The 7500-nt window shown below is 40.9% G+C and overlaps 1 protein-coding gene, 16 non-coding genes and 1 pseudogene across 18 annotated transcripts in view; 17 read left to right on the forward strand and 1 right to left on the reverse strand.

Moving 5' to 3' along the window:
- The window catches only part of LOC127987501 (protein NYNRIN-like), a 363443-nt gene that overhangs the window by 88934 nt on the left and 267009 nt on the right, over positions 1–7500 (reverse strand). The gene's annotated exons all lie outside the window — the stretch shown is intronic.
- LOC128007038 (uncharacterized) lies at positions 63–180 on the forward strand (annotated as a pseudogene).
- On the forward strand, positions 402–520 carry LOC127995149 (5S ribosomal RNA). The gene has a single exon (XR_008168109.1). It is a non-coding gene; the product is annotated as a 5S ribosomal RNA (ribosomal RNA).
- On the forward strand, positions 893–1011 carry LOC128002718 (5S ribosomal RNA). Its single transcript, XR_008175460.1, has one exon. It is a non-coding gene; the product is annotated as a 5S ribosomal RNA (ribosomal RNA).
- Positions 1379–1497, forward strand: LOC127997729 (5S ribosomal RNA). The gene has a single exon (XR_008170590.1). It is a non-coding gene; the product is annotated as a 5S ribosomal RNA (ribosomal RNA).
- On the forward strand, positions 1719–1837 carry LOC127997653 (5S ribosomal RNA). The gene has a single exon (XR_008170516.1). It is a non-coding gene; the product is annotated as a 5S ribosomal RNA (ribosomal RNA).
- On the forward strand, positions 2468–2586 carry LOC128001212 (5S ribosomal RNA). The gene has a single exon (XR_008173983.1). It is a non-coding gene; the product is annotated as a 5S ribosomal RNA (ribosomal RNA).
- LOC127995161 (5S ribosomal RNA) lies at positions 2807–2925 on the forward strand. The gene has a single exon (XR_008168120.1). It is a non-coding gene; the product is annotated as a 5S ribosomal RNA (ribosomal RNA).
- LOC128005233 (5S ribosomal RNA) lies at positions 3292–3410 on the forward strand. Its single transcript, XR_008177891.1, has one exon. It is a non-coding gene; the product is annotated as a 5S ribosomal RNA (ribosomal RNA).
- On the forward strand, positions 3632–3750 carry LOC128002719 (5S ribosomal RNA). The gene has a single exon (XR_008175461.1). It is a non-coding gene; the product is annotated as a 5S ribosomal RNA (ribosomal RNA).
- LOC127997654 (5S ribosomal RNA) lies at positions 3972–4090 on the forward strand. The gene has a single exon (XR_008170517.1). It is a non-coding gene; the product is annotated as a 5S ribosomal RNA (ribosomal RNA).
- Positions 4721–4839, forward strand: LOC128001213 (5S ribosomal RNA). The gene has a single exon (XR_008173984.1). It is a non-coding gene; the product is annotated as a 5S ribosomal RNA (ribosomal RNA).
- Positions 5060–5178, forward strand: LOC127995173 (5S ribosomal RNA). Its single transcript, XR_008168131.1, has one exon. It is a non-coding gene; the product is annotated as a 5S ribosomal RNA (ribosomal RNA).
- On the forward strand, positions 5547–5665 carry LOC128001631 (5S ribosomal RNA). The gene has a single exon (XR_008174398.1). It is a non-coding gene; the product is annotated as a 5S ribosomal RNA (ribosomal RNA).
- On the forward strand, positions 5887–6005 carry LOC128005557 (5S ribosomal RNA). Its single transcript, XR_008178200.1, has one exon. It is a non-coding gene; the product is annotated as a 5S ribosomal RNA (ribosomal RNA).
- On the forward strand, positions 6371–6489 carry LOC128001366 (5S ribosomal RNA). Its single transcript, XR_008174136.1, has one exon. It is a non-coding gene; the product is annotated as a 5S ribosomal RNA (ribosomal RNA).
- LOC128003535 (5S ribosomal RNA) lies at positions 6712–6830 on the forward strand. Its single transcript, XR_008176258.1, has one exon. It is a non-coding gene; the product is annotated as a 5S ribosomal RNA (ribosomal RNA).
- Positions 7461–7500, forward strand: part of LOC127997730 (5S ribosomal RNA) — a 119-nt gene continuing 79 nt past the window's right edge. The window contains exon 1 of the ribosomal RNA XR_008170591.1: positions 7461–7500. This exon is cut by the window's right edge and continues 79 nt beyond it. This is a non-coding gene — a ribosomal RNA (5S ribosomal RNA).

Consider the following 7500-nt stretch of genomic DNA (forward strand, 5'->3'; position numbering starts at 1 on the left):
TATAATGTACTGGCGATAAGATTGGCTGGTCTTTAAATAGCCCTCTCTTTGCAACTGACTTCGCTTACGGCCATTCCAACCTGGCTATGCCGATCTCGTCCGTTCTCGGAAGCTAAGCAGGTTTCGGCCTGGTTAGTACTTGGATGGGAGACCGCCTGGGAATACCAGGTGCTGTAAACTTTTTGGACATTTTTCACTTAGTTTATAATAATTTTGCCAAAAAATAGAGTCAATGCCCGATCTCTGAATCTTAGCAGGTTTAGGTCTGGTTAGTTTTTTTATTAGAGACTGCCTAGGAATACCAGGTGCTTTAAGCTTTTGGGTTTTCTTTACTACTTATATAATGTACTGGCGATAAGATTGGCTGTTCTTTAAATAGCCCTCTCTTTACAGCAGACTTCGCTTACGGCCATACCAACCTGGCTATGCCCGATCTCGTCTGATCTCGGAAGCTAAGCAGGTTTGGGCCTGGTTAGTACTTGGATGGGAGACCGCCTGGGAATACCAGGTGCTGTAAGCTTTTTGGACATTTTTCACTTAGTATATAATAATTTTGCCAAAAAATAGAGTCAATGCCCGATCTCTGAATATTTGCAGGTTTGGGCCTGGTTAGTACATGGATGGGAGACTGCCTGGGAATACCAGGTGCTTTAATCTTTTTGGAAAATTTCACGAATTATATAATAATCTTTCATTTAAAAAAAAAAAAAAAAAAAAAAGTCAATGCCCGATCTCTGAATCTTAGCAGGTTTAGGTCTGGTTAGTACTTTAATGAGAGACTGCCTAGGAATACCAGGTGCTTTAAGCTTTTGGGTTTTCTTTCCTACTTATATAATGTACTGGCGATAAGATTGGCTGTTCTTTAAATAGCCCTCTCTTTGCAGCAGACTTCGCTTACGGCCATACCAACCTGGCTATGCCCGATCTCGTCTGATCTCGGAAGCTAAGCAGGTTTGGGCCTGGTTAGTACTTGGATGGGAGCCCGCCTGGGTATACCAGGTGCTGTAAGCTTTTTGGACATTTTTCACTTAGTATATAATAATTTTGCCAAAAAATAGAGTCAATGCCCGATCTCTGAATATTAGCAGGTTTGGGCCTGGTTAGTACATGGATGGGAGACTGCCTGGGAATACCAGGTGCTTTAATCTTTTTGGAAAATTTCACGAATTATATAATAATCTTTCATTAAAAAAAAAAAAAAAAGATTCAATGCCCGATCTCTGAATCTTAGCAGGTTTAGGTCTGGTTAGTACTTTGATGAGAGACTGCCTAGGAATACCAGGTGCTTTTAGCTTTTGGGTTTTCTTTCCTACTTATATAATGTACTGGCGATTAGATTGGCTGGTCTTTAAATAGCCCTCTCTTTGCAGCAGTCTTCGCTTACGGCCATACCAACCTGGCTATGCCTGATCTCGTCTGATCTCTGAAGCTAAGCAGGTTTGGGCCTGGTTAGTACTTGGATGGGAGACCGCCTGGGAATACCAGGTGCTGTAAGCTTTTTGGACATTTTTCTCTTAGTTTTTAATAATTTTGCCAAAAAATAGAGTCAATGCCCGATCTCTGAATCTTAGCAGGTTTAGGTCTGGTTAGTACTTTTATGAGAGACTGCCTAGGAATACCAGGTGCTTTAAGCTTTTGGGTTTTCTTTCCTACTTATATAATGTACTGGCGATAAGATTGGCTGGTCTTTAAATAGCCCTCTCTTTGCAGCAGACTTCGCTTACGGCCATACCAACCTGGCTATGTCCGATCTCGTCTGATCTCGGAAGCTAAGCAGGTTTGGGCCTGGTTAGTACTTGGATGGGAGACCGCCTGGGAATTCCAGGTGCTGTAAGCTTTTTGGACATTTTTCACTTAGTATATAATAATTTTGCCAAAAAATAGAGTCAGTGCCTGATCTCTGAATATTAGCAGGTTTGGGCCTGTTTAGTACATGGATGGGAGACTGCCTGGGAATATACTGCCTTTAATTATAATTTTGCATTATTGAGACACTGTTTTCCTAATGAATGTTGTTCAGTGCTTTGACGCAATGTATTTTGTTTAAAGCACTATATAAATAAAGGTGATTGATTGATTGATTGAATACCAGGTGCTGTAAGCTTTTTGGACATTTTTCACTTAGTATATAATAATTTTGCCAAAAAAAAAGTCAATGCCCGATCTCTGAATATTTGCAGGTTTGGGCCTGGTTAGTACATGGATGGGAGACAGCCTGGGAATACCAGGTGCTTTAATCTTTTTGGAAAATTTCACGAATTATATAATAATCTTTCATTAAAAAAAAAAAAAGAGTCAATGCCCGATCTCTGAATCTTAGCAGGTTTAGGTCTGGTTAGTACTTTGATGAGAGACTGCCTAGGAATACCAGGTGCTTTAAGCTTTTGGGCTTCCTTTCCTACTTATATAATGTACTGGCGATAAGATTGGCTGGTCTTTAAATAGCCCTCTCTTTGCAACAGACTTCGCTTACGGCCATACCAACCTGGCTATGCCCGATCTCGTCCGATCTCGGAAGCTAAGCACGTTTGGGCCTGGTTAGTACTTGGATGGGAGACCGCCTGGGAATACCAGGTGCTGTAAACTTTTTGGACATTTTCACTTAGTTTATAATAATTTTGCCAAAAAATAGAGTCAATGCCCGATCTCTGAATCTTAGCAGGTTTAGGTCTGGTTAGTTTTTTTATTAGAGACTGCCTAGGAATACCAGGTGCTTTAAGCTTTTGGGTTTTCTTTCCTACTTATATAATGTACTGGCGATAAGATTGGTTGTTCTTTAAATAGCCCTCTCTTTGCAGCAGACTTCGCTTACGGCCATACCAACCTGGCTATGCCCGATCTCGTCTGATCTCGGAAGCTAAGCAGGTTTGGGCCTGGTTAGTACTTGGATGGGAGACCGCCTGGGAATACCAGGTGCTGTAAGCTTTTTGGACATTTTTCACTTAGTATATAATAATTTTGCCAAAAAATAGAGTCAATGCCCGATCTCTGAATATTTGCAGGTTTGGGCCTGGTTAGTACATGGATGGGAGACTGCCTGGGAATACCAGGTGCTTTAATCTTTTTGGAAAATTTCACGAATTATATAATAATCTTTCATTAAAAAAAAAAAAAAAGATTCAATGCCCGATCTCTGAATCTTAGCAGGTTTAGGTCTGGTTAGTACTTTGATGAGAGACTGCCTAGGAATACCAGGTGCTTTTAGCTTTTGGGTTTTCTTTCCTACTTATATAATGTACTGGCGATAAGATTGGCTGTTCTTTAAATAGCCCTCTCTTTGCAGCAGACTTCGCTTAAGGCCATACCAACCTGGCTATGCCCTATCTCGTCTGATCTCGGAAGCTAAGCAGGTTTGGGCCTGGTTAGTACTTGGATGGGAGACCGCCTGGGAATACCAGGTGCTGTAAGCTTTTTGGACATTTTTCACTTAGTTTTTAATAATTTTGCCAAAAAATAGAGTCAATGCCCGATCTCTGAATCTTAGCAGGTTTAGGTCTGGTTAGTACTTTTATGAGAGACTGCCTAGGAATACCAGGTGCTTTAAGCTTTTGGGTTTTCTTTCCTACTTATATAATGTACTGGCGATAAGATTGGCTGTTCTTTAAATAGCCCTCTCTTTGCAGCAGACTTCGCTTACGGCCATACCAACCTGGCTATGCCCGATCTCGTCTGATCTCGGAAGCTAAGCAGGTTTGGGCCTGGTTAGTACTTGGATGGGAGCCCGCCTGGGTATACCAGGTGCTGTAAGCTTTTTGGACATTTTTCACTTAGTATATAATAATTTTGCCAAAAAATAGAGTCAATGCCCGATCTCTGAATCTTAGCAGGTTTAGGTCTGGTTAGTACTTTTATGAGAGACTGCCTAGGAATACCAGGTGCTTTAAGCTTTTGGGTTTTCTTTCCTACTTATATAATGTACTGGCGATAAGATTGGCTGGTCTTTAAATAGCCCTCTCTTTGCAGCAGACTTCGCTTACGGCCATACCAACCTGGCTATGTCCGATCTCGTCTGATCTCGGAAGCTAAGCAGGTTTGGGCCTGGTTAGTACTTGGATGGGAGACCGCCTGGGAATTCCAGGTGCTGTAAGCTTTTTGGACATTTTTCACTTAGTATATAATAATTTTGCCAAAAAATAGAGTCAGTGCCTGATCTCTGAATATTAGCAGGTTTGGGCCTGTTTAGTACATGGATGGGAGACTGCCTGGGAATATACTGCCTTTAATTATAATTTTGCATTATTGAGACACTGTTTTCCTAATGAATGTTGTTCAGTGCTTTGACGCAATGTATTTTGTTTAAAGCACTATATAAATAAAGGTGATTGATTGATTGATTGAATACCAGGTGCTGTAAGCTTTTTGGACATTTTTCACTTAGTATATAATAATTTTGCCAAAAAAAAAGTCAATGCCCGATCTCTGAATATTTGCAGGTTTGGGCCTGGTTAGTACATGGATGGGAGACAGCCTGGGAATACCAGGTGCTTTAATCTTTTTGGAAAATTTCACGAATTATATAATAATCTTTCATTAAAAAAAAAAAAAGAGTCAATGCCCGATCTCTGAATCTTAGCAGGTTTAGGTCTGGTTAGTACTTTGATGAGAGACTGCCTAGGAATACCAGGTGCTTTAAGCTTTTGGGCTTCCTTTCCTACTTATATAATGTACTGGCGATAAGATTGGCTGGTCTTTAAATAGCCCTCTCTTTGCAACAGACTTCGCTTACGGCCATACCAACCTGGCTATGCCCGATCTCGTCCGATCTCGGAAGCTAAGCACGTTTGGGCCTGGTTAGTACTTGGATGGGAGACCGCCTGGGAATACCAGGTGCTGTAAACTTTTTGGACATTTTCACTTAGTTTATAATAATTTTGCCAAAAAATAGAGTCAATGCCCGATCTCTGAATCTTAGCAGGTTTAGGTCTGGTTAGTTTTTTTATTAGAGACTGCCTAGGAATACCAGGTGCTTTAAGCTTTTGGGTTTTCTTTCCTACTTATATAATGTACTGGCGATAAGATTGGTTGTTCTTTAAATAGCCCTCTCTTTGCAGCAGACTTCGCTTACGGCCATACCAACCTGGCTATGCCCGATCTCGTCTGATCTCGGAAGCTAAGCAGGTTTGGGCCTGGTTAGTACTTGGATGGGAGACCGCCTGGGAATACCAGGTGCTGTAAGCTTTTTGGACATTTTTCACTTAGTATATAATAATTTTGCCAAAAAATAGAGTCAATGCCCGATCTCTGAATATTTGCAGGTTTGGGCCTGGTTAGTACATGGATGGGAGACTGCCTGGGAATACCAGGTGCTTTAATCTTTTTGGAAAATTTCACGAATTATATAATAATCTTTCATTAAAAAAAAAAAAAAAAAGATTCAATGCCCGATCTCTGAATCTTAGCAGGTTTAGGTCTGGTTAGTACTTTGATGAGAGACTGCCTAGGAATACCAGGTGCTTTTAGCTTTTGGGTTTTCTTTCCTACTTATATAATGTACTGGCGATAAGATTGGCTGTTCTTTAAATAGCCCTCTCTTTGCAGCAGACTTCGCTTACGGCCATACCAACCTGGCTATGCCCTATCTCGTCTGATCTCGGAAGCTAAGCAGGTTTGGGCCTGGTTAGTACTTGGATGGGAGACCGCCTGGGAATACCAGGTGCTGTAAGCTTTTTGGACATTTTTCACTTAGTTTTTAATAATTTTGCCAAAAAATAGAGTCAATGCCCGATCTCTGAATCTTAGCAGGTTTAGGTCTGGTTAGTACTTTTATGAGAGACTGCCTAGGAATACCAGGTGCTTTAAGCTTTTGGGTTTTCTTTCCTACTTATATAATGTACTGGCGATAAGATTGGCTGTTCTTTAAATAGCCCTCTCTTTGCAGCAGACTTCGCTTACGGCCATACCAACCTGGCTATGCCCGATCTCGTCTGATCTCGGAAGCTAAGCAGGTTTGGGCCTGGTTAGTACTTGGATGGGAGCCCGCCTGGGTATACCAGGTGCTCTAAGCTTTTTGGACATTTTTCACTTAGTATATAATAATTTTGCCAAAAAATAGAGTCAATGCCCGATCTCTGAATATTAGCAGGTTTGGGCCTGGTTAGTACATGGATGGGAGACTGCCTGGGAATACCAGGTGCTTTAATCTTTTTGGAAAATTTCACGAATTATATAATAATCTTTCATTAAAAAAAAAAAAAAGATTCAATGCCCGATCTCTGAATCTTAGCAGGTTTAGGTCTGGTTAGTACTTTGATGAGAGACTGCCTAGGAATACCAGGTGCTTTTAGCTTTTGGGTTTTCTTTCCTACTTATATAATGTACTGGCGATAAGATTGGCTGGTCTTTAAATAGCCCTCTCTTTGCAGCAGTCTTCGCTTACGGCCATACCAACCTGGCTATGCCTGATCTCGTCTGATCTCTGAAGCTAAGCAGGTTTGGGCCTGGTTAGTACTTGGATGGGAGCCCACCTGGGAATACCAGGTGCTGTAAGCTTTTTGGACATTTTTCTCTTAGTTTTTAATAATTTTGCCAAAAAAATAGAGTCAATGCCCGATCTCTGAATCTTAGCAGGTTTAGGTCTGGTTAGTACTTTTATGAGAGACTGCCTAGGAATACCAGGTGCTTTAAGCTTTTGGGTTTTCTTTCCTACTTCTATAATGTACTGGCGATAAGATTGGCTGGTCTTTAAATAGCCCTCTCTTTGCAGCAGACTTCGCTTACGCCCATACCAACCTGGCTATGTCCGATCTCGTCTGATCTCGGAAGCTAAGCAGGTTTGGGCCTGGTTAGTACTTGGATGGGAGACCGCCTGGGAATTCCAGGTGCTGTAAGCTTTTTGGACATTTTTCACTTAGTATATAATAATTTTGCCAAAAAATAGAGTCAGTGCCTGATCTCTGAATATTAGCAGGTTTGGGCCTGTTTAGTACATGGATGGGAGACTGCCTGGGAATATACTGCCTTTAATTATAATTTTGCATTATTGAGACACAGTTTTCCTAATGAATGTTGTTCAGTGCTTTGACGCAATGTATTTTGTTTAAAGCACTATATAAATAAAGGTGATTGATTGATTGATTGAATACCAGGTGCTGTAAGCTTTTTGGACATTTTTCACTTAGTATATAATAATTTTGCCAAAAAAAAAGTCAATGCCCGATCTCTGAATATTTGCAGGTTTGGGCCTGGTTAGTACAAGGATGGGAGACAGCCTGGGAATACCAGGTGCTTTAATCTTTTTGGAAAATTTCACGAATTATATAATAATCTTTCATTAAAAAAAAAAAAAGAGTCAATGCCCGATCTCTGAATCTTAGCAGGTTTAGGTCTGGTTAGTACTTTGATGAGAGACTGCCTAGGAATACCAGGTGCTTTTAGCTTTTGGGTTTTCTTTCCTACTTATATAATGTACTGGCGATTAGATTGGCTGGTCTTTAAATTGCCCTCTCTTTGCAGCAGTCTTCGCTTACGGCCATACCAACCTGGCTATGCCTGATCTCGTCT

This window comes from Carassius gibelio, chromosome B22, assembly GCF_023724105.1.
Source record: "Carassius gibelio isolate Cgi1373 ecotype wild population from Czech Republic chromosome B22, carGib1.2-hapl.c, whole genome shotgun sequence".
Taxonomy (NCBI): domain Eukaryota; kingdom Metazoa; phylum Chordata; class Actinopteri; order Cypriniformes; family Cyprinidae; genus Carassius; species Carassius gibelio.